Source organism: Ctenocephalides felis, unplaced genomic scaffold (genome assembly GCF_003426905.1).
Source record: "Ctenocephalides felis isolate EL2017-DRISC unplaced genomic scaffold, ASM342690v1 CF-g0.4_SCAFFOLD_00845, whole genome shotgun sequence".
Classification (NCBI taxonomy): domain Eukaryota; kingdom Metazoa; phylum Arthropoda; class Insecta; order Siphonaptera; family Pulicidae; genus Ctenocephalides; species Ctenocephalides felis.
Genome location: NW_020536999.1, coordinates 26,759,079 through 26,784,932, shown reverse-complemented (window position 1 = coordinate 26,784,932; position 25,854 = coordinate 26,759,079). Strand labels below are relative to the sequence as shown.

The 25,854-nt window shown below is 29.3% G+C and overlaps 1 long non-coding RNA gene across 1 annotated transcript in view; it reads left to right on the top strand.

Annotated features, from left to right (window-relative positions):
* The window catches only part of LOC113363910, a 151,584-nt gene that overhangs the window by 71,565 nt on the left and 54,165 nt on the right, over positions 1-25,854 (top strand). The gene's annotated exons all lie outside the window — the stretch shown is intronic.

The following is a 25,854-nucleotide window of genomic DNA, read 5'->3' as shown; positions in this document are numbered from 1 at the left end:
CACAACAATTCCATTCCCACGGCGCACAATATGTTATTGACTACGTTGGTCAGTTTTATTAGATATTATTGTTTTCTCAATAACAATTGGGAATGGAAATATTACCGATGTATAAATATAGATACACTGTGAGTCAATATGAGGAAAATAATAAATATAAAGGAAAATCATTAATCAATATAAATATAAATTTTAAAGTAAGCATTCATTTTTATACTTATCTGCACATTGTTATTGTTTTATTTATTTGTAGTGGCATTAATTATATACAAAATACTGAACGCGATTAATTTTGATTTTTAGATTGGATAGTAAACTAGTGGTGTATGGCATGATGTCTTGAGGCAAATTGCTGGAACTTCCTGTACCGTAACGAAATGTTCGAGGAATATTAAATGTTTCCAAGTAAATTATTGTAAATACTGTAACATTGTCTAATAATTATAAGAATTATATAAACTGAATTACAAAGTTAAAATTATTTATTTAAAGTATATAAGTGGATTTAAAACTTCAGCCAGAATTAAAATTGAAGTCTGAATAATTTTTGATAAACAAAAACAATTTTTTTTGAAAAAAAAATTCTTTTTTTCCAAAAGCTATTGTTTTGTCAACACATGCAAGTTTCTTCAATCATTCAAACCGGATGCCTAGTTCTCTCAAAAACTGCCATTTTTTGTACATTTAGCTCTGTATCATCGAAATGGCTGGCCCTGCCTTTAACAAAAACTGATCACAACTTCTCCTAATAATTACAAATTGTATGTTCTTTGTATCATTCAAATAGGATACTCAGTTCTCTCAAAAACTCGATTTCTATTTTCTGCACTTTTTGCTCCGTACCCCAAAGCGGTTGAACCTGTCTTTGCCAAAACCTAATCAGCACATCTCCCCATCAATAGGAATCGAATGTTTATTGAACCATTCAAATCGGTTGATCCGTGCGTCCCAAAAGTGGACCAAATAATGCGGACACACAAAACACACACACACATCAATTTTTTCTAAGGTATGCCAAAATGTTCAGAAACCTCTGAAACGTGAAGGTATGAAAACAAATTCATTTTAGATTTTTACGGAAAGTTAAAGTTGATTAACATAATTTAATCGTACATATACTAGTCAAAATATTCTTGCTCTCACATCAAAATGAAGATGGTGAAATGAATGCATTTTATTGAATTCTTGTGTTCAAAACTATTCAATAACCCGCATTTACATCTAGTTGAAGTGGATGTTACCTTTCAGCACGTGCCTGGAATAAATATGAAAAATTGACAGCCGCATTTTACAATAGATTAACAAAAAATTGTACAGTCTATCCAAGTTCATTGAATATTACAATAAATATGAAATGGAATTTTTCAAAACATTTGTCAGTATTTGCCTCTATCGATTTGATAATATGTTGACATGCTTTTGTTAAATTGACGTTTTGATGATTCCTAATGCCATTCGATGGAAAATATTTTTGTCTTGATCAAAAAGTAGGTTAATGCAACTGTATTGATCACCGCCAGTGACTATGTGTTTTTCTGTAAAGGACTTTTTTATATTATGATTGACATGTCTTCGGTCAATAGCCTTACACAAATAATTTGTCATCTGATGTAATTGCTTTTTAATTAGTTTCGTTATTGGAGTTTCGTTATTGGAGTAAAAATATATTTTCTGCCATAATTGGACTTGTATTTCTGGAGTGGATTTTTATTGTTCTTTGTCAAGTTATATAAAAACATTATATATCATAAAATCCCACTCGGAAACGGCAATTATGATTTCAATGGTAATTAAAAGCATATAATGATGAAATATAACATACCGTATGAGAAAAATAAATCTCATAGCAATGTATAGAAGTTGTAATTTTTAAAGCTGCGCTATTGATTATAATATCGCACGTTTTAAATGGATTAATTAAAATACCATATCAATTAATAAAATTATTATCCATGTCCATATTAGTATGAATACGCAATTAATTTTCAATTTCAGACTTTTAAAAAGGTGAGCGAATGTTTTTGTTTAATTTTTTAACTTTCCGTAGGGTAAGTTATAGTGATGGATCAAAAATCGAAAATATTTTGCATATTTTCACGTTTCAGAGGTTTCTGAGCATTTTGGCATACCTCAGAGAAAATGGATGTGTGTGTGTGTAGTGTGGAGACGTGCTGATTAGTTTTTGACGAAGACATGTCCAGCGGCTTCGGAGGTATGATGCAAAAAGTGCTAAAAATGTCAGGTTTTAAGAGAACGGATCAACAGATTCCAATGATTCAAAAACCATTCGATTCGTAATGTTTGGGAGAAGTGGTGATTAGTTTTTGGCAAAGGCAGGACCAGCCATTTCAAAGATACAGAGCAAAATAAACAAAAAATTGCCGTTTTTTGGCTTGTGTTGACAAAACAATTACTTTTAAAAAAAATTATTAAAAAAAAATTGCCTTAAGGCATAAGACATGGTGCAATACAATATTAGTTTGTTTTTTATTCTATTATTAACACATTTTATAATTTATATTGTAATGTGTGAGTCAAAATCTTCAGGAAATACATCAAATAAAAATTGTAGAATTGTATAAAAATTTTATTCTTTCCATATGTTTCTACTTATATTCAGTGAAATGTAAATTGTAATGATCCTTATTAACTATTGATAACAATAGGAATTTACAATAACACCATTGACTACTCTATTTGTTGTCAGCTCAAATAAAAAAAAAATCACGTTAAATTTCGTAATGTTAGGCAAAGAGTAGCAAGCTGTCCGCTTCCAATGACAAAGTTATGAATTTCTACAATTTTTATTTGTTGTATTGACCTGAAGAGTTTGACACATTATATATATATATATATATATATATATATATATATATGTATATAAATATGTATATATATATATGTGTGTGTGTGTGTGTGTGTAGACATGTTTGCTTAACGATGCGGCACGATCAATAAGTTTGTAATACTAAAGGTTCCAAGATTTTTTCTTGAAATGACCGAACTTAATGTGTGAACAAAAAACACTTGAATGGTCGTCGAAAATATGAGAAAGATGACGAAGCCCCATGATGTCTCCGAGTAGGAATAGAAATAGAAATGTATTCATCTCTACATTTTATTTATCTTAACATGGACACTAAATAGGTATAGGTAAAATATTCAATAATTCACTTATTTTCCGGTAGATAACAGAACATATCTTGAATTTTAAATATCTCCTAATGCGTTTGGCTTCGTGTTATTTAACTCACAAAATAAATCTCAAGGTCGAACAAATAAAATAAACATCTCCTTTCTAATAAGCCACAAATACTTGAGTTCAAGTACGCCGCACATCGCACGTCGTTGTATTACCTTATTATTTTTACACTTGCGTCGTATCATATGCGAATTATCAAACTATTCGACATTGGATTTTTTGTCGTCGGCAATCAAAACACTTAAGAATGCATCGATAGTGATATTGATTGATAGATAAGAGATGGATTCATATGTTATGACTAAATGCTATTCCACTTCATACTAATTAAATAGTATTAGTTACTGCACTGCACTATAACTCAATGGTTGAATCTAGGCTATTAATAATTGAAACATTAAATCGCTTGAATTAGAACGTATGCTTGTGGAATTAATGTAAGAATTAAAATCTATAATAAATTTAATATTATGGATTAAGGGATAGTAAGATTTAATTTGAGGCTAATAAAATTGTTAAGCTATAAATCAGCTTTGAACTATTAAGCATAGTCGAGGAATATTTTGAGGTCTTTAGCAAGAGCATTGTTGTCTTTTCATTTATTTATGACTCTTATCTGTTATTAAACAGTTTAAGCTTCAAATTGTTTAATAACAGAGTCATAAATAAAAGAAATGACAACAATGCTCTTCAAAATTTCCAAAATATTTCGAAATATAATTTTTTTTTTCAAAAAATCTTTTTTTCCAAAAAAGTCATTTTTTTCAAAGATTTAAAATTTTTCAAAATTAAAGTTTAAGGCAATTTCAATAATTGATCTCGACATAGATTGAAATAAATTTCAATACTAGTGCTTCCCGTTCAATTGCTTGAACTTCCCGTACCAAAAATTAATTAAAAAAAAAAAAAATTGAAAATTTTTAAATTTTTGAAAAAAATTGACTTTTTTGGAAAAAAGACATTTTGAAAAAAAAAAGATTTTATTTTATATTTCGTAATATTTTGGAAATTTTGAACTTTTTCCAAAGCAATCGCAATTGAATTATTAAAATCGGACGCTCCATTATCTTAAAAACAGAGTTACCGTTTTTGGCACTTTTTGTCCCGTATCTTTAAAACAGCTAGACCTACCATTGTCGAAAACTATTCAGCGCGTCTCCTGATCAATATAAATTGAATGTTTTTTGAATCCTTGAAATCGGTTAAGTCATGTTTCCGAAATCGTCGACAAAAATTTGCATCCGAACACGCACACACACACATACACACACATGCACACATACATCCATTTTTTCTAAGGTATGCCAAAATGTTCACTATCTTCTGAAACGTAAATGTATATAAAAATTGTCATTTTCTATATTTTGCGATTACTATAACTTTTCCTACGGGAAGTTAATTGCCCCACGGGAAATTAAGAATTATAATTTATAATCACTTCAGATACTTCCCAATTCAATTCTGAATCAATTATCCCTCAACTAAATTTATAAATATATATAAATCAACAGAAATATATATATATATATATATATATATATATATATATATATATATATATATATAAATTTATATATATATATATATATATATATATATAAATATATATATATGTATGTATGTATGTATGTATGAATGTATGTATGTATGTATGTATGTTCGTATACTCCTAATACAACATTTCTTCGGGTTGATGGATGTGGCATAGATTGATTGCATCAAATTTACATTTCAAATCAATGCAAGAGAGAAACTTTGTTTTAAACTTTTTTACATCGGCCCGTGTGAGCCGACATCAATCGGCCTGATATTTAAATGCGAAAGGCAACTTTCGGGAAAAGATATATATTTACATAAAAATGTATTTATTGAAAATGATTTATTGGCTAAAATGGATTTATGAAACGGATTTATAAAAATTCGTAAGCGTTAGAACATTAACTGGGAATATGAAAATGTAATAGATATGTAATTCAATAAAAAAAAAATTATCTCACGTTGTTTGGAAGTTATGAGTTTTTAAATGCAACCTGGAACTTTGGTTAAATTATGACTATTTTTCAGTTATTGCCGTTAACTTTTATTAATTTTGTTCATTTAAACGTTCGAACTGTAACCGTGAATGAAACATGTCTAGGACCACAGTAAAAAGAGTGCGCGTAAGGTTCACACGCGATTGAAGTAAAACTCTTTTGCAATTGTACGAGATGGTATTTAAGTTAAAAATAAATAGTGTTTATATAAATATTGTTTTCACAATTTCACTCATCATATAATTTTGTTTGAAAAACTTCATGTAATTAAAATTAACATACATTCATTGATTGCTTGTGTTTTTTTACTTTTTCGCTGGCGATACAATTTCATTCTTTGAGCAAGTGTAACATTGCCTATAAAAATATTTTCAATTTTAATAACTTCAAAGATTTATAGAAACTACGAATAATATAGAAATTATTTCAATAAACTTACGTTTCTTACACGACACAAATGCTTTATTTGTTTTATTATTTGCATTATAATTATTTAGGAAGGACAGGGTAAAATATTCTACTGATTCAGCCATTTTTTATTAAATCAAGATTTGTACTACTTAAAATTTAATGACATTACGATCTCTTTGTTGATGTGCGCCGGTGCGATGCGCATACAACATAAGATCTCTATTTTACTCGACACGACGACTAATCACAATCGACCCGTATAGAAATGATTTCATCGAATTACTCTCTATTCACGCCTTAAGAAGTTTTACTTAAAAAATAATAACACAATTGCCCCAAGTTTTCAAGAATTAGGACATTTTGTTGATCTATGAATTAATGTTCTTTTTGAATCGGTCGACTTTGAGAGGCTCTCCTTTACAAAAAAATATATTAAAGTGTGTTGGCAAGTTACATCAAAAGTTGGCGCATTTAATCAGGATTGTAAATATTGAAATACTTGAATTTTCGAGTAAAAAATAAAAATCTAAAAACAACACAATAACGGCTAACGCATCTCGCTCACATCTAGTTCAAATATTTCTTTATTTCTTAATCGAACATTAGAATTAATTGTGAGTAAAATGCTCTGGTAAAAATCATGCCATCTTTAGGTTTTTATTTTTTTTTTATTTCGGTTTGACTTTAAGTTCTGGGACAACCTGCGTTGTCGGGATGTGTTAAGCTCAAAATGCAATCGAAGTGAAGCCCGGGCGCGTTTTAAAATTGTTCAATTGTTGTCAGTTTTGTTTTAATTCCCTCGTGATATTTTTCGACGTGAGCTATCGTCATATCGTATTATTTTCGTGACAATTTAAACTAGAGCATGTTGACAATGAGGTTGGCAATGATGCAGTTTTTATATCGCCTACAGTTTTTGCAGTGTGCGGAATGTTCCAACAAATGGATTAAACTTTTACACCATCTATCACGCGTTATGCACAAAACAAAACAAAGCCCTGCGATTGTTGCAGACATATGCGGATATGTGGATGAGTTTGTAGAATGAGAGGAGCTTTTTTTAAACATAGCATATTGGTTTTATTTCTGTTTTCTCCACTGTGCTTCCGCAAATTGTTGAATTAATACAGCCCGCGAGCAGATTGTTGTATTTAATTTTTTTAGTAAGTCTAGGATTACTATGGGGAACAGAATAATTAAATTCTAGATATTCAATAACGTAGTGAATTTTTCTTCGGTTTTTCCATAATGCTTGAATTTAAAAATTTTCAAATGGGTAGGACGTACTTTGAGAGACTCTCCTTTAAAACAAATGTACTAAAGAATGTTGGCAAGTTTCATGAAAATTTGGCGCATTTAATCATGATTGTAAAATGGTAAAATACTTAATATAATTATTATTAATTTATTATTTAATTATTATTTGGATAATTTTATTATTTAATTATTATTTGGATAATTTTATTATTAACAATTTTGAGTAACAAAATATAAGCATAAAATTAACAAAATAACAGCTAACTAAATAACTGTTTTTCTTCGTTTTTTCCATAATGCTTTTACCATTTATTATCATATTATTTTAGTATTATGTTAAAATTTATATTTTGTAATTTTGTATTTTTTATATATCTTCGTAACGGAATATTACAAATAAAGACTCGAAACGCATGTTACTGCAATGAAAACATTTTTCTTTATTAAGTTCTTTCAATTATTGGATGAATGCCCAAAAACAATTCATCGTTTATATATACATGAGTTTTTTCCTGGACTAAAATCAACACGTTTCTATACAAATTAATAACTTCCCTTGGTATAAGTTATTATAGTCGTCCAAAAATCGAAAATGAAAATTTTTACATATCTTCACGTTTCAGAGCTTTTTGAACATTTTGACATACCTCAGAAAAATGGATGTGGGTATATGTGTGGATACAATTAGATTAGAATAATTCAATCAAAAGCAATCGATTCCTATTGATAGGGAGATGTGCTGATTAGTTTTTGGCAAAAGCAGGTCCAGCCGTTTTGGAGATACGAAGCTAAATGTGCAAAGAAGGCTGTTTTTGAGAGAACTAAGCATCATATTTGAATGATTTAAAAAAATCTGTTCGGGTTGATGAAACGATTGGCTTTGGGGAAAGTTTTTTTTATCTCATTTCCAAAAACATTTTTTTTTAAATATTGAAAATAATTCGGATTTTAATTCTCATTCCAGCTAAAGTTCTAAACATCACATATATTTAAATAATTAATCTTAACTTTGCAATTCAGTTTATATAATTCTTATAAATATTAGACACTGTCCTTCATTTTAAACCCGATTGATCAAGTTTTGTTTATTTACTTCTCATACAAACATATATAAAGGTCGTCCAATTCATAAGCTCCTATATTTTGTCTATAAAATACGAATATTGAACGAAGTTGCAGTACGTATAATAATTTATTTAAAAATATTTAATATTCGTAGAATATTTCATTACGGTGCCGGAAGTTCCAGCAATTTGCCTTAGGACACGATGTCATACACCACTAGTTTAATTTTTTATTTATAAAATAGTTGTCATTCATTTTCTATGTTTCGGAGATATGGCATGTCTGATATAATTAAATATATTTTTAAATGAAGAACTAAAAACATTTTTTTAAGAAGATACTAGATAAGGAAAAGATTATATATATATATATATATATATATATATGTATATATATATATATGTATATATATATATATATATATATATATTCAATATTGATGACAAACAAACCAAATTCACAAAAGATATGTATTGTTAAAAATACATTCGTTGTTAAAAGACGTTAAATATTTTGTGGTGTATATTATGAAAAAGTTCTTGTTGTTAGTTATGTATGCCAAAATGTATGAAACATAAAAAAACATCAAGTTCATATGAATTCTGCAAATTTCTATTACTTTTTCTCTACTCCAAGAGTAAATATGCAGCATGCAACGTATTTAGTATATGTATATTCCATTCCAACTCGATCCGCATTCGATGTGACGTGGGACGTGAACTATCTCGTTGATATTTTCCATGGCACAACCAAAAAAAGACAAAAATTCGAACTTCAGTAAATATAAAATTTTGCCCGACAATATTTTCAACTCGGGCCATATATCAGCGCAATTGTGAGCCGTCAAAAGCACACACTGGGCCCCCCTACACCGGAGAACGAACGAAGTAGCATCTAATGAAAATACATCGAGATAAATTTTCCGTGCGGAAAACTCAGGGAGAATTTCGAGCACATGCTTTTCTTTAATCGCCGGGAAATATATTGGCAACGGGGCCAACAGATTCAGAAATCGCTTCAATTGTATATTTTACATTAATAGAGAAGCGAGGTGAGAATAAATGAACATCTATACGGGAGTTTTTGAGTAGGTAGGTAGGTACTTCAGTGAATTAATAAAATGTATTTTAATCAATTTAAGATATTTATAATATTTGTTTCCTTTTTCACGTAGGCTCATAAAATTAATTCACGTAGAATTAATTCAAGTAAACGTAAATTAAAAAATTACTTTGATTACTATCATGCATTGGCCAAGGTTATCACGAACACTAAGAGATATCCAAGCATTACATTAATATTTTTAAACTTAAGAATATTTATCAAAATGAATGATCAATGAAATAATTCATCCAGGTCCTGAGAATAGAAAAAAATATGTGAAATTATGTCAGTGTTTTTGTAATTATGAGTCTCAAAAAATTGGCACCTGATCATAATTTTACCCTTCCAAATTATCTGCAGAAATAAAAATTATATATTATTAATGTTGAATAACGTCGCAATCGTATGAACTATGGACGAGAGCAAATAATGCTTTTTTCACAAAATAGCGAATGTCTGAAAGAAAAATAGTTTTGTACTTTTGTTAAATTCTTGATTTTTTTTAAGAATGGTAAAAATCAGATTTTGGTGATGGGCGTAGTTCATACTGCAGAGAAGTCTATAACAAAGGCGTTATGAAAATAATATTAACATGCCTTCATATTGCCATAGATGCTAAAATCAGAACCCAATACTTATTCCTTTAAACAAATGGAAAGTGATGAAATTACATCTTGGGATGGCGATCGAAACTACGAAGCTCAAAACTTTATGAAAACAATGAAAATTGGAGATCAAGCTTTTTTTATCATTCTGTACCTGACAAAGAAATAGTTAGTATAGTGGAAATTATCAAAGAACATTACATGGCAGATGATCGTAAATTTTGAATGGTAGATGTGAAATTCATAAAATAATTAAAAAATACAGTAACACTTGCAATGTTGAAATCAAATCCCCTATTAAAATTTTTACTCATGTTGGAACAGTCCCGATTATCTGTTTTGCCAGTTTCTGAAAGCTGTTGGTTGGAAATTATGAAAATGAGTAAAGTAAGTTACTATACTATATTTTTAAAAATGTACCTAATTAAATGTAAGTTAATAAATTTTATAAAAATTTCAAGTAAATCCTGTCCTGTAAAAGTTAAGAAATCGTGGGCATCGTTTCGAGAAAAACGCGTTTAGTTTCGCTAACCACGAGCAAGGAAACATAGGAACATTATCGTGGTCAAACAGCTATATCTCCGTATATAATTTAAATAATTCAAATTTAAGAAGTCCGCTTATACACATATTCTTCAACAGTTAAACTTTGATAATAGGTGAAAAAACAAAATCGATTTTTTTAATTCTAGACCAGAATACCCCCTTAAGACATTGCAATCCAAGATGCATAATTCTTTAATATATTACAAAATTTTCGGCAGCTGTTCGTAATTAGAAATGCGTGCAGCAATTTTACCTTAAATGAATTATATAAATATTATGTTTACTGTTCTTATTGAATGATTATTACATACATAATTGGCGTTCTATCCGCGATTTTACACTTTTTGAACGCCTGTGCGGACGCTGGTGCCGGAAGCCCCGCGGGCTAAAAACTTTCCGGGTGTTGCCAAACAGATTCCAATTGGAAAAAAACAATTTTCATCAGTTAAGCATTTATTAATATTTGATCTATCCTAATTCATGGCGCTTAAATTAATTACGCTAGTAATGGTTAATAAAGGGAACGATTCTTATGTAATTCAAACAGAAAATTTAGCATTATTTTTACATTTGTTAGCACACGTTTAAATTTTCATTTTTTGCTTCACCATGTTTGCTATCCTAATGATTGTTTTATTTATTAGGTAAGAGAAATTTATTTTAAATTTTGTTTTATTTGCTATTTAGAATCGAAATTCGTGCAAAAAATTCTGGGACCGATTCTGCCGTAGACAAATGTTATGATAAGGCCATGTTACGCTCCAACTTCCATCATTATGCTACTGAATCATACTGAATACTGTCAAAATGTCATGTATTTGCTGTGCATTCGGGCGTTTTACATATTAACTGCAATGCCATTCGTATGTTATGAACCTGATTCAGAAAGACCATGTTCTCTAGCATCGTTTTTTTGATATTTGTGCGGTTTCTAGATTAGGTTTTCTATCTGACAACCTGAGAAAAACGCCTGACTGCAAAGCAACCAAATGGCTTTTGTCAATATTTAGAACGACTTTGTATTGAAAATTCTTCATAACATAGCCTTGCCATAACATTGGACTGTTATGCTGCAGTATCGGTCCCTCTATTTCAATTAACTGTAAAACTGAGTCAATTAAAAAAATGAAAACTAAAAATGTGAGTTTGCAATAGACTTTTCAGAATGTTGTAGTTAAAATTCTATTCCTGCTGCTGTTAATATCCTTAAAACGCTGTGTCCGCAACATCATATAAATTGTGCATTTCGGCGTTGACCTAAATGCTAAAGTATCGGTTCGATAACCGGAATTTCATATGCAATGCAAAATTCATAGTTTATGGTACCGTCTCGAATGTGGAAATCGAATAATATTCAAAGCCATGAAACTAAAATATGTAGATAGAACACAGAATATTGCGGGCAAACTATAACGCGGTTGAAATAGACAAAGGAAATAATATAAAACCATGAAAGATGAAAGCATGACACCCGACATGATATATATATGTGCGCGCCGAGGTAAATTACACTCGGTGTTTCAACAGTAGTATTACAATGCGAGTAGCGCTGCTTAGGAATTCCTAGGAAAAGACAGCTCAGAGTTTATAAGGATGCCATCGAGATACAAAGGGATTCATTCTTACATCACACACGTGCTTCGATACAATTTACTCATACTTCATATTTGAGAACAAGGAAACTAGGGGGTTGTAAAAGTTTTTATTCAATTTAATATATCTTGAAGTTCCCTTATTATATTCGTACAAAATCAAGCTAGATGGATGCTTTAACCATTCCTTTACTAAATCAAGTAAAAATAATTCCATAACCATTGTTTATTATTCGACAATTGATCATTTTATACAAAAAGTGCGGTGTTACAACTTACCCCCATGATTGGTGCTAGTTGTATCATCTACTGAGGCAAGTAGTGACAATAATGCCCCTGAATTCATTCTTCCTCATCTTTAAAAAATATTTATTTCTAATTAATATTTTTCTTAAATCAACGCAAGCTACAACTAATAACTAGTAACTAGTGGTGCATAGCATGGCATCGTGTCTTAAGGCAAATTGCTAGAACATCCCGTAGCAGAAATTAAAATTTTTTAAAAAGCTTTATATTTTTCTAAAAAAATTGTAAAAATGAGGCTTTTGAAAATATTGTAATTATTATTATTATCTTTTTTTATTTGAAATTTTTTCCATATTTTGATATTTTTGGTGTAGTTTTTTAGAGAAGTAATATTGAAGCGCGTAAGCTGCCCGTTGTAGTGTAATGGATAAGCATTTGTTTGGAACGCATAGAAATGTAAACAAAGTTTATACTTATTATTAGATCTCTATTAAATATCTGATAATTTAATGTGCATATGTCTAATGATCAGTTTTGACCGCAAAATGGCATTTTTTACGTTTCTTACTTGATCTTCGAAACCGCTAGACCTGCCTTTCCAAAAATTCAATCAATTTTTCATTTTGTCAATACAAGTAGAATGTTTTTCGAACTATTGAAATCGGATGCTCCGGTCTCTCAAAAACTGAATTACCATTTCTGGCTCCTTTTGCCCCGTATCTTCGAAACGGCTGCATCTGCCTTAGCAAAAAACTAATCAACACGTTTCCTTATCAATAGGAATCCAATGTTTTTTGAATCATTCAAATCGGTTGAACCACGTAACCGTGAACCGTAATCGTAGACGAAAATTTGTATCCGCACACACACATGCATCCATTTTTTCGAAGGTATGCCAAAATATTCAGAAACTTTTAAAACGTAAAGAAATATAAAATTTTTCAGTTTCGATTTCTTTGCGATTACTATAACTTGCCCTTAGGGAAGTTAATTATATCGCAAACAGAATCTTTGTGATAATACAATTTTATGTTGCATGTCAAAAATGTCTGACCTGCACAGTTCTGTATATTGCGTAGCCATGACAATATTATGCAGAATGGTTTACATGTCCAATCGAGACAAATAAATATTTTAACAACGTTTGAGAATTTTTTGAAAAACGTCTGTCATAAGAAGCCCCTACAACTCTAAACTATGAATCATCTTTATTCCAAATAGGGCCAAATATCTGAAATTAGAATATACTTCTGCTTTGAGATATTATAATTAGTCTAAAATTGCTTTAGGCAGTTAATTATAAATGTACAAGTCGAATTATGCAAATCAAAATAGATAAGTAATAAATTTCAATGTATTTTTATAAACACTTAAAAGTTTTATGTACCGAACTACTAAAACTATAAACTTTTAAGAATAATGCACTAAAATAAACATAAAATTTAGTATTGCTGAGTTATGAGCTGATTTCTATTGTTGTGAAACATCGTTATATACGACTTCGAGCATTGATTAATAGCAAAAAGCCACATCAAAGATAGTTTTACTTGAAACATAAAACAAACCAACTGGCAATAAACTTGGAAGCGGATAGATAGTGTATATTTGTAAAGTAGAACTTCATACACTGCAGCGGTAAAAATAACAACGCCGAAATCGCAGCGAATCCAACTAAAGCAAATACAATTAACTAAAAATATACAAATATACAATGTATATATATATACATGACTAGGGAAATATATAAATCTCTATATCATATATTTATGCATCGAAATTTATTCCCTGTAGTCTCAGTGGTTTCCAACCATTTCATAACGCGCCCCTCCATTTTTAGAAAAAAATGCTGCGTTCTCCTTAATGTTTCTAACAACCTAATTTTATAAATACTTAACTGATATATTTCACTTAATACACTACGAATTAATATAAAATATTAAAACATTTTTCATTTCATTTTAACGCTTTTGGTTTATTTTTTCGGAAATAGTATTTAAAAGCAGCGCTTTTTGCAACAACTTCGCGCCTCCCTGAGGGGTCGCACCCCATAGGATAGAAACCCCATGTTTTGATTTAAATTGTAAATATTGTTTCAAAGAAAAAGGGAGATTTTAGTTTATATTTACAAATTAAAATTCGAAATTAATTGATGATTATAACATATTAATTCAAAGTTTATTTTATAGTTTTTTTAAGGCAACTGATATAATTTCATAATTCCATTTTTAACTTCCCGTAGGATAAGTTATAGTAATGATCCGAAAATATTTTTTTTGCATATCTTTACGTTTCAGCGGTTTCTTAACATTTTATTTTGGAATATCTCAGAAAAAACGGGTGTATATGTGTGTTTTGTGTGTCCGTAATTTTTCGTCCACGTTTTCGGGCGCACGGATCAACCGATTTCAATGGTTCAAAAAACATTCGGTTCCCCTTGATAGGGAGATTTGTTTTTAGCAAAGGTAGGTCCAGCCTATACGGAGATACGGAGCAAAAAATAGAAATCAAGTTTTTCAGAGAACGGAGTATCCGATTTGAATGATCCAGAAAAAAATCAATTTGTACTGATTAGGAGAAGTGGTGATTAGTTTTTGGCAAAGGCAGGCCCGGCCCTTTTGAAGATACAGAGTTAAATGTACAAAAAATTGCAGTTTTTGAGAGAACTAAAAATCTGATCTAAATGATTTAAACAACTTTCTGGTTGTGTTGACAAAACAATTGCCTTTGAAAAAAAATATTTTAATTTTTTTTTTCATTTTTTCTGTATATAATACTAATAATAAAATAAATCAGATTTTAATTTTAATTCTAGCTAAAGTTCTAAAGCTCACTTATATACTTTTAATAAATAATTTTAACTTTGTAATTCAGTTTATATATTTCTTATAAATATTAAAAATGTTACGGTATTTATAATAATCTATTTGCACATTTAATTTTTCTCGAAAATTTCGTTACAGTACGGGTAGTTCTAGCAATTTACCGTAGGCCACGATGCCATACATCACTAGTTTAGATTGATTCAATAACAGTTCAATTTCAATAAAAATTTAGTTTTTAATGCAAACTTAACTAGAGATAGTTTCGTAATATATTGCTCCCATATATCTTAAACTATTAAAATAAAAGAGTGCACGTGACAAATTGTCGTTGCATGCGCTTCTGCAAAGTTCAATTGATGATATAAACAGAAGACATTTATTGGCCATAAATTTTGATTAAAATGTCAATTTTCTTGCTTCTGGTTTCATAAATATATCGCGTGGGACATATCCATAGAAAAACATAGCCGCCTGTATGATAATTCGCTAAAATATTCACAAGATATTTTTAGAATAACGTTTTGTGCACCATATGGTATATCATATACATCACGGTATTATATCTAAAGCTAATTGAAGGAAATTGAATGATTACCATCATTTGCTCAGTTGTTACATATAATGGAAATATCAGCGGAGAAAAAATGCGGTAAAAATTACGGATATAAATTTACCAGGGAGACATTGTTTAAATGGGCATATTTATAAAGCACATATTCGACAGTATTTTATTGTTGTTTGTATATTCTGTTTTCCAGTCAATACTCATTTTCCACAACAACACATTTATTTCTTGAATTATTGATTATTCGAATAGCAATATGTAATTAATCACTTCTATTTGTATTGATTGATTATGCTTCATAAGAAACTCAGTAGTTCGTAATATATCATATACATTTACGGAAAAACCATGCAATCATTTCATAAGTGAAGAAGTCATTTCGTTTCATGATAAATATGATTTTCTTGCGTCGATTATTATTTTTATAAATGGACACTTAGTAAATAGTTATTTTCGCATCATTAACTTCACGAAGACAAAGTTTGTTTCGCCAGAAATGCAGATCTACTAACATCAAAATGTTTTAAGTCATTCTGAATCGTTCGGGATCAAAATCAGTGGGTCAAAGTTTGATCTTTACTTGAAGTTTTTTCAAAAACTGCGGCTTTAATTTATAGTCGAAGATCCTTTCGATAACATTCGACAAGTATCTAATCATTAATTAATTTATTTATTAATTTTCTGCCATGATCGGCGAAACCGTTTCTCTATAATCAAATAAGTGAACAAAAAATTTAAATTACCTTTTTGTTAAAAATCTTGAACCGATTTTTTAAATTTCATACTATTGGGAGATATCTATAGAGAATAGTGCGATTAGTTTAATTTTCTTCTGGCGTTTTTAATAGTTAGTAATTCAAGTAACAGTTAGTAATAAAGATCATGATCAAATGATCTTTGCATAGTTATAAAGATCATGATCATGAAATGTAATAAAATTTATTTGGTTTAGGGTAGGGCGGGAAACAAAGGTCCAAATGAACAACATCACAATACATAACACATATCAAACTTTTAACGTCACAATTTTAAGAGCTGCTAAATATCATTTTTTATCGATTCGACAATTTACATGATAAATTCATGCAGATTATACCTAAAATATAAATCATCACTTAGCTGCGTATTCGAGAGTGCACAAATTATTAAATATAAACTCACTCAAAGCAGTATTTATTTAAATCATATTTGCAGATAATCATTATTATAATTTATTTTCCATATTCTATTTTAAAACATTATTCTAGACTATGAATATGCATAATAAATGTTATCGCTGACGTTTAGAGCCAAATTATAAATATAAAAACCGCAAGTCCTTGAAGTATTGATTGACGAACCAAGGTGCTGGAAAAAGTTGGCGTTAATGACTCTTACAAAGTCTTTTTTAATGAACTATAAACATCAAGTATGAAAATGATTGCATTCAGTCAGGATGATAAAACAATTATTACAATATTTAGTTTCATTCCTGGCATCAACATATTAGTAATAGTGTTTAGAGATTTTTTAACTCATCACATAATATTTACAAATTCTCTATCCATTAAAACTGCGGTAAATCATAATGAGTAAATATACTGTTAGCTTTTAGTTTGTATATTTATAGATTATAGCAGGAATTTGGCATGAAGAACCGATATTTTAAACACCGACGGCGATGAAACTATGATTAATTAATTTTTGTGAAGGTCAATTGGAGCTGTTCTGTTACACCTGTGATCGAAATTACTAATAAAATACCTGTTGCAAGAGCTATTTTGAATTCAATTTTATCTGTTACATTTTTATAGAAAGGATTAAATTGTATTGCAGAATGAATAAAACTAATGAATTTGTTTTCATTGAGCTTTATTATTACTTTAGGTATTATTAGTATTTTAGTTGTATATTAAAAATTTAATAAATATGTATTTCCGCACTGTTCCACAATATATAATTCAAGTAATTTCAGTCGAATCCAATTAAACATTTCCAATAAAGAGAAATATGCGTAATATTTTCGTTATCGAACATGATGTAGATTTAATATTGTTATTATAAAATATCACAAAATATCTCGATAGTCATTGTTTAATAGGTTTATTCTACGGTGATTTTATTGAAGAAAATAACCTCACGTTTATCCGTCGTTTAACCTTCTTGAATGTCCGATAAGGATGTAAAATCGTTCCCCTTGTCATAAGGCTGTTTGCAAATAAAGTAGGTCGATATGCCATAAAAGTTTGATTAGAAATTGGCAAAAGATAAAGGAAATGAAAAAAGTATACGGGAGATTGAATTTACAACCGAAAATCAATTTGAACTGACTGAAATTTATATTACACATATAAGACGTACACATATTTATATTTTGATGTATATAATTACATATATGAAATATATAAATTTGAAACAGGGTGTCCTAGAATTTAACGTGAAGCCGAAATGAAGTAAAAGTATTGATCGTAACTATTATGAAAACAATTAGAAAAAAAAATCCACGTGGCTGAGAATTAAGGGCTTTTAAGTGCAATCTGGAGCTTTGGTGAAACTGGACCATTTTTCAGTTATTGTGATAAATTTTGTTCATTTTAACTTTGGATCCATAACCGTAAATAACATTTCAAAGGCCAGAGTCAAAAAATGACACAATTGCTTCAAGTATTGACAAGATAAATATTTGAGCTGGTTATGAGTAAGATGTTCTAACAATAAATGGAACATGTTATTTTTAATGTTGGGCCGAAATATGTAATGAGCCGAAAATCAAAAATGAGAATTTTTGCATATCTTTACGTTTCAGAGAGGTTTCTCAACATTTTGGCATACCCCAGAAAAAATGAATGTGTATGCGTGTTTTGTGTGTCCACTATTTTTCGTCCACGTTTTCGGGCGCACGGATCAACCGATTTGAATTGTTAAAAAAACGTTCCATTCCTATTGATGTGAAGATGTGCTGATTAGTTTTTGGCAAAGGCAGGTCCAGCTGTTACGAAGATACAGCAAAGAGTGCAGAAAATAGAAATCGAGTTTTTGAAAAAACGGAACGATTTGAATGACCCAAAAAACATTCAACTTGTAATGATTGGGAGAAGTGGTGATTAATTTTTGGCAAAGATGACCAGTTTTTTCAAAGATGCAGAACTAAATGCACAAAAAATAGCAGTTTCTGAAAGAACTAAGCATCCGATTTGAATGATTCAAAAAACTTTCTATTGTGTTGACAAAACAATTGATTTTGGAAAATATTTTGTATATCGAAAATAATTCAGATTTTAATTTTAATTCTGGCTAAAGATCTAAAGCTCACTTATATACCTCATATAAATAATTTTAACTTTGTAATTTAAATTATATAATTTTTATAAAGATTGTAATTTAATTTATAAGAATTTTTATAAACCATACACCACTAGTTGGTTTTTAATTGTTTACTTGATTTTTTTATTACTATCAAGTATTTCACAATTTTACAAACCTGGTTAAATGCACGAACTTTTGATGGAACTTGCCAACATACTTTAGTATATTTTTTTGAAGAAGGACTTCTCACAAACGATCAATTTTGAACATTTTAAATGAAAACTTGGGACAATTGTGTCAGTATTTTTTACTGTGATCTAGTTATGCTGTTTATGGTTATGGATCCATGGCTTAAATGAACAAAATTAATAAATATCAGCCACAGAGATAGCTGATAATGATAAAGCACCTTTTCATGCGCTTACTTCTACGGTCTTCAGATTGTTTTTCCTTATTTTAAAAATGATTATAAACGTCATAAAAATATAATTTTCCTTGTTGTACAATTATAAATGTCATAAATATATAATCGCCGAACAGTATTGTATATGGTAATAGAAATATCTCAATAAATTAACCGAAGGGCGAGCATTCCCCATCGGCGCAATTCTAAAGTCGCTCCTGAACTGTTCGCAATTGTGTTCGCAAATCGATCGACGTACAAAAGAACGTAAGTTGTTCGTTGTGTTCACATAAGTAAAATGTTTGTTCAATAAATTCGTTATTGACGATCGCAGGGGAGTTCGAGTGTCGGATTGTGTGTATTTATGTAGATAATTTTCTTATTTTCCTCTCCAAACTCGGCACCGGAAAAATCATGCCTGATAAAATTACATAATATTTCTTTTCTCAAGTTCAACAGAAGGAAAAGTTTTAAATTGTGATCCCTATTTTACTTTCTTGCCGGGTAATGCAATTATATACACAGATTGCTCGAAAGCGGGTACAATGTTTGAAAGTACTTTTTTATAAATATTATGAAAATTCATCTTTTACAACCGAAGGCATTGCGCATCATTATATATTTATCCCAATAGTCAATCATCTGAACTCGTATTCTTCATTATTTTAATAATTCAAATTTTTTATAAAACGCGCAATTTCAGGCATGTATATGCCTTATAATCCATTATCTTTTGAAATGAATCAGGGTTTCAATGTCAGATGTTTCAAATTTAGCTCAAGATAAAATTTTACATCAATATTTTTACTGTTCTGAAGAAACAGAATAATTTATGTTCCATCTTTTCTCAGCTGTCATCTGCAATGTTCATGATATAAATATCGATTTCTTGCATATTATACTAAGGAAGAATAAAGCTCCAGATAAAAACCGCCCGCACTCCATAAAAATGATAAAGTTATATAGATAATGAGATTATGATCATACGTATTTGAAGGAGAATGATGGTGGGTTTTCAAACGACTCGGAAATTAATATGTCTAAAAATAATACGAACGCAATATGAAAACGGCGGTTTTAAATTGTAAAGTTACATCCACGTCCGATAAATTGGATGGATTCGAAAGAATTTAATTCGTTCAAAAATATTCTAAAAAACCGTTCTTCACTCGAGAGATTTCAAATTTATCAATTCATTCCAAAATAGTTCTATGAAAAAGTCTGTGTTTGAAAAACGTTCAGATTTATAAACTCGGAATAAAAATACCGCATCATAGCCATGTATTCATTCCTAACGCACATAAAATGATGTGCTGAAATATGATACATGATAGTTATCTTTTACGTCAGTTATCAGATAATGCGAACTTGTCATATATCAAAACTGTACGACATATCGAGTAGATCCATTAACTAAAATATACAAGATACGAAACCAAAATAAACTGAAAATGCTGTTTACAAAGTTCAAAAATAATGCAACCAAGAAAACCGCAATACGTACTTAACTTTGAAATCTTTATTGTAGAAGATGAAGAGGTCATCTTTACGTTTCAGAAATTCTTGGATATTTCTAGTTTTAACAATTTCAATTAAGTGAATACATCATAATTGGTATTTTGCATATTCATTACAAATAATCAGATCAGTTTTTTTAATTATTCAAATCGAATGCTTAGTTCTCTCAAAAACTGCCATTTTTTGCACGTTAAGCTTTGCACCCCAAAACGACTGGACTTGCCTTTGTCAAAAGCTAATCACTACCTCTCCCCGTCATTACGAATTGAATGTTTTTAGGATCATTTAAATCGGATGCTCCGTTCTCTCAAAAACTCGATTTCTATCTTCTGCACTCTTTGCTTCTCCGTAACCGCTGGACCTGCCTTTGCCAAAAACTAATCAGCATCCTATTAATAGAAATCAAATGTTTTCCGAACCATCCATCCGTTGATCCGTGCACCCGAAAACGTTGACGAAATATTGTATCCAAACATACATACTACACACACATACATATATATCCATTTTTTCTAAGGTATGTCAAAATGTTCAGAAACCTCTGAAACGTGAAGATATGCAAAAAAATTTCATTTTTCATTTTTGGCCCATTACTTTACCCCACGGGAAGTTAATAAATAATAATGAATATTTGATATTTGTATGAATTTAAATATATTTTTTCTAACTATATTTTATGCAAAAAATACAAATTTTTAATATACTAACAAGGAATATACATTCCAGGATTATTTGTAGATCTAGCTATTTCACAGTTACTGAATATTTTATAGTAAAACTTTCTATGCGTTTCAACTATTAAATTTTGCATAGATATTTTAACACTTTATTAATAGAACCCATCTATATTTTAATATATTTTTAGTATTAGAATTTATCTAATATTGATAGTATATTTCAAATAACAAACCCCTTACTCTATTTTTCAAACATATTTTCACAAATTAATTTGAATTGAATTAATCTACAAATTTATTCATTTGAATTACATTCATATTCGTAAATTATTTTTAGCGATGGAAAATTCAATGTTCATTTACAATTAACAATCAACAATCGGCAATGCATTTACAATCAGATAGTAAATGCAATATTGCATTTATAGCAATTAAATTTTTATTTGCATTAAAATTTACATTATTTTGAATTTACAAGTGCGCGATTTCCTTTCAATTCAACTTGCAGATACTTTTGAATATTCATGAGAAAAGTTATTGTGTCTATATTTATATTATCGATCTTGGCCAAATTTAAAATACACAGGTTTGTATTTTTAGAATGACGAATTTTAATGCTGATTGAAATATATATTTTTAAAATAATATGTAAGATATCAGCGTTCTAATTTATTTAAAGCTTGAATGTTTACTAATTACGAATAGGGAAGCGAATATTAACACTAACACGTGGAAATGCTTAACCTTTAAAAAATAGTAAGTTTCAAACTTATTAACTACTAAAATTTATTTAAAAAAAAACTACAAATGTTGTATGTATCAAGTAATTTTTGACCTATTAATAAATTAAGATATAACTATTAGTAATAATTTCCACGCAGAAACAAAGGCATATAGCTAAATTTCTAATAAACTTGAGAACACTGCCATACCATTTAAAAAGAGTGTACGCTATCTAGTTCAGGGACTATTCCAATAACAATACAATAATTTTTTAATAATTAATGCAATAATCTAAAAAAAAATTTTTTTATATTTTTACTATTTACAGGATTTTTTTCAACCTGCACATAAAACCCTAGACAATAAATAATACCTAGTTAATTATTGCATATAACCTTTCTGGATAATGCCTTTTAGTTGAACTTATAATTTATATTTCGATATAAATGCCACATAAAATGTAGAAACATGCGTGCAATAGCATTAAATGTACGAAAATGGCAAAGTATTCTATTACAGGTGTATCGATGTATTTTATCTATCGAATACCCTAAGGTACAAAAAGGAGTTCCGCCGTCGTCGTGTCTCTAATTGATCGTCAACTCCGGAGTCTTTGCGAAGGAATGAAGTGTTATAATAATAGAGTGCGAGATAACAGAAATCAATTATTCATCGGCGCATATGAAAGCCTCTTAGGGGAATGTGTGTAGGTGCTGTCATACATTCATACACAAATACCTTAAGCCAGTTCCTGACACACACACACATATATATATAAATATATATATATATATATATATATATATACATATATAGTATATCAGGAACTGGCTTAAGGCATTATCATATCAAATAAGAGCTGTCGATTTCAGAATTGCTTTTTCGCATTCAAAACAGATTTCATATTTCTGTGAATGATAAATTAACTATTTTATATTTCTGTAAATAATAAATAAATTTTGTACACCTTTTTCCAAATGTAGCGATAAAATTCTATCAATAATGTGATGTTGAAATATACCAGCAAAAATAGTCATTTTTAACTTCCCGTAAGGTAATTGGAAAAAAATCGTAAATGAAAAAATTTATATATCTTTACGTTTCAGAGGTTTCTGAACATTTTGGCATACCTTAGAAAAAATGGATGTGCGTGTGTGTGTGTGTGTTTGTATACAAATTTTCATCTACGATTTCGTGTACATGGTTCAACCGATTTCAATGATTCAAAAAAACATTCGCTTTTTACTGATAAGAAGACGTGCTGATTAGTTTTTAACAATGGCAGGTTTAGTTGTCTCGAAGTTACGGGACAAAAAGTGCCTAAAACGGTAACTAGGTTTTCAAGAGAATAAAGCGTCCGATTATAATAATTCTGAAAATATTTTACTTGTATTGACAAGATGAAGAACTGATTAAATTTTTGGGGAGGCAGGTCGAGCAATTTCGGAGATCTGATGAAAAAAATGAAAAAGATGCCATTTGGCAGTCAAAAATGATCATTAGATATATGCATGTCAAATTATCTGATATTTTATGAAGATTTTATTAATAAGTATGAATTTTGTTTACATTTCTATGGGTTCCGTATCAAAGTCTGTCCGTTAGATTGCGACTCTGCGCTTAAACTAAAAGTTTTCTTTCAAAAAAGTCGTTTTTTTTTTTCAAAAAACTTAAAATTTCTCAAAAATCTTTTGGTACGGGAAATTCGAATTTGCCTTAAGGCACGACGCTATACACCACTAGTTAGGTTTTTATTTTTTTACTCGATATTTTTTTATGATAAAATTATCAAGTTTGTCATTATTGTATAATCCTGTTTAAATGCGTCAGCTTTTGATAATATTTTCCAACACACCTTAGTACATTTTTTTTAAATGAAGGCCTTTGAAAGTCGACGGATTTTAAACATTTTAAATTCATACATAGTTCAACAAAAAGTGTTAGTTCTTGAAAACTCGGGACATTTGTGTTATTTTTTTACTGCGGTCCTAGAAATGTTATTCACTCTAAAGTTTAAATGAACAAAGTTGATAAAAATTAACCACATTAACCAAAAAATTGGCATAATTTCACCGAAGCTATAGGTTGCATTTGAAAGCTCATAATTACAAAAAACGCGAGTTATTTTTATTTTTTTTTATTTTTGTTCTAATCTAATCGGAAAAAATGTATATATTTATATTACATTGATCGATTTAAAAATCTTATCATTCAACTAAAATATATAATAATTATTAGCATAAAATATTAATTAGAATAAAATTTTAATTCAATTTTGTATATCAACCAGAAAAATACAAAAACTTAAGAATATAAATAATAAATTATTAAATTCTTAAATTCTCGTCTAGAAGCATGAATTTTATGCGATTTTTGCAAGGCTGTAAAAAAGGGCAAACTATAATATTACTATGTTTTTTTACAACTTATTATAGTGAATGTTTCGAGAATATAAAAAAGTCATATAATAGGGAATATAATTCAAAATAGTCATAAAGTTTTAATTCTAGAAGGCAATGAAGTGAGGGATCTGAAAAAAATGGCCATAAAATGATTTTAGCCCTTCAAATAATCTGAAGAAAAAAATATAAATTCATTATTAATCTAGAATCACGTCATTTTCGTTTGAACTACGGACAAGTAGAAATTTTTTTTCATTACAAAATAGCGGTTAGCTGAAAAAAATTGTTGAAAAACTCTTTTAAACACATATTTTTGAATAGTTGAAATTTAAAAATTATGCAATAAAAAAAAATAAAATCGAAACTAACAAAACTGATTTTATTAATATAACTCCCGTAGGATATGTTATAGTAATCGCAAAAATCGAGAATGAAAATTGTTATATATCTTTACGTTTCATAGGTTTCTGAATATTTTGGCATAATAGATGTGTATGTGTGTGTGTGCGGATACAAATTTTAGTCGACGAATTCGGGAACACCAATCAAACGGTTTGAATAATTAAAAAAACATTCGATTCGTATTGATAAGGAGACGGGCTGATTAGTTTTTGGCGAAGGCAGGTCTGGCCGTTCCAAAGATACGGGGCAAAAGTGCCAAAAATGGTAACTCAGTTTTTAAGAGAACGGAGCGTTCAATTATAATAATTCAAATAACATTTTACGTGTATTGACAAGATGAAGAACTGATAAAATTTCTGACAAGGCAGGTCTAGCGGTTTCGGAGATGTAGTAAAAAAGTAAAAAAAATGGCATTTGGCGGTCAAAAATTATCATTAGACATATGCACATCAAATTATAAGATATTTTATAGTGATTTTTTTACATTTCTATTGGTCGCTTCGATATTTCGTCTCTATGCAGCTAAAGCAGTGCGATTGCTTTGAAAAAATGTTCAAAATTTCCAAAATATTTCAAAATAAAAAAACAGCATTTTTAGCCAAAAGTTTTTTTTCCAAATTATTATTAGTTATTTCAAAGTTCAAAAAAAAATTTTTTTTAAACAGTTCCAGCAATTTGCCTTAAGGCACGATGCCATACACCACTAGTTTTAAATCCTAGATCAAAATATACCCTTAAAAACAAACATTACATATTTTTTATGATGAAGTTAAGTAAAGCGCGTGCAGGAAATAAAGATTAGGAACTCAAACAGGTGTGAGAAGGGAATTTTTTTTTGACGCATTGCCTGTTAAATAATTCAAATAATTTTACGTCGAATGAAAAAACCTCATACATAAGTTTCACTTCTGTGTATGTATCAGATGTAAGATATAACAAAAATAAATTTCAATTAATAATAATACAAAATATACTTAAGCTTTTCTGCCCTAAATC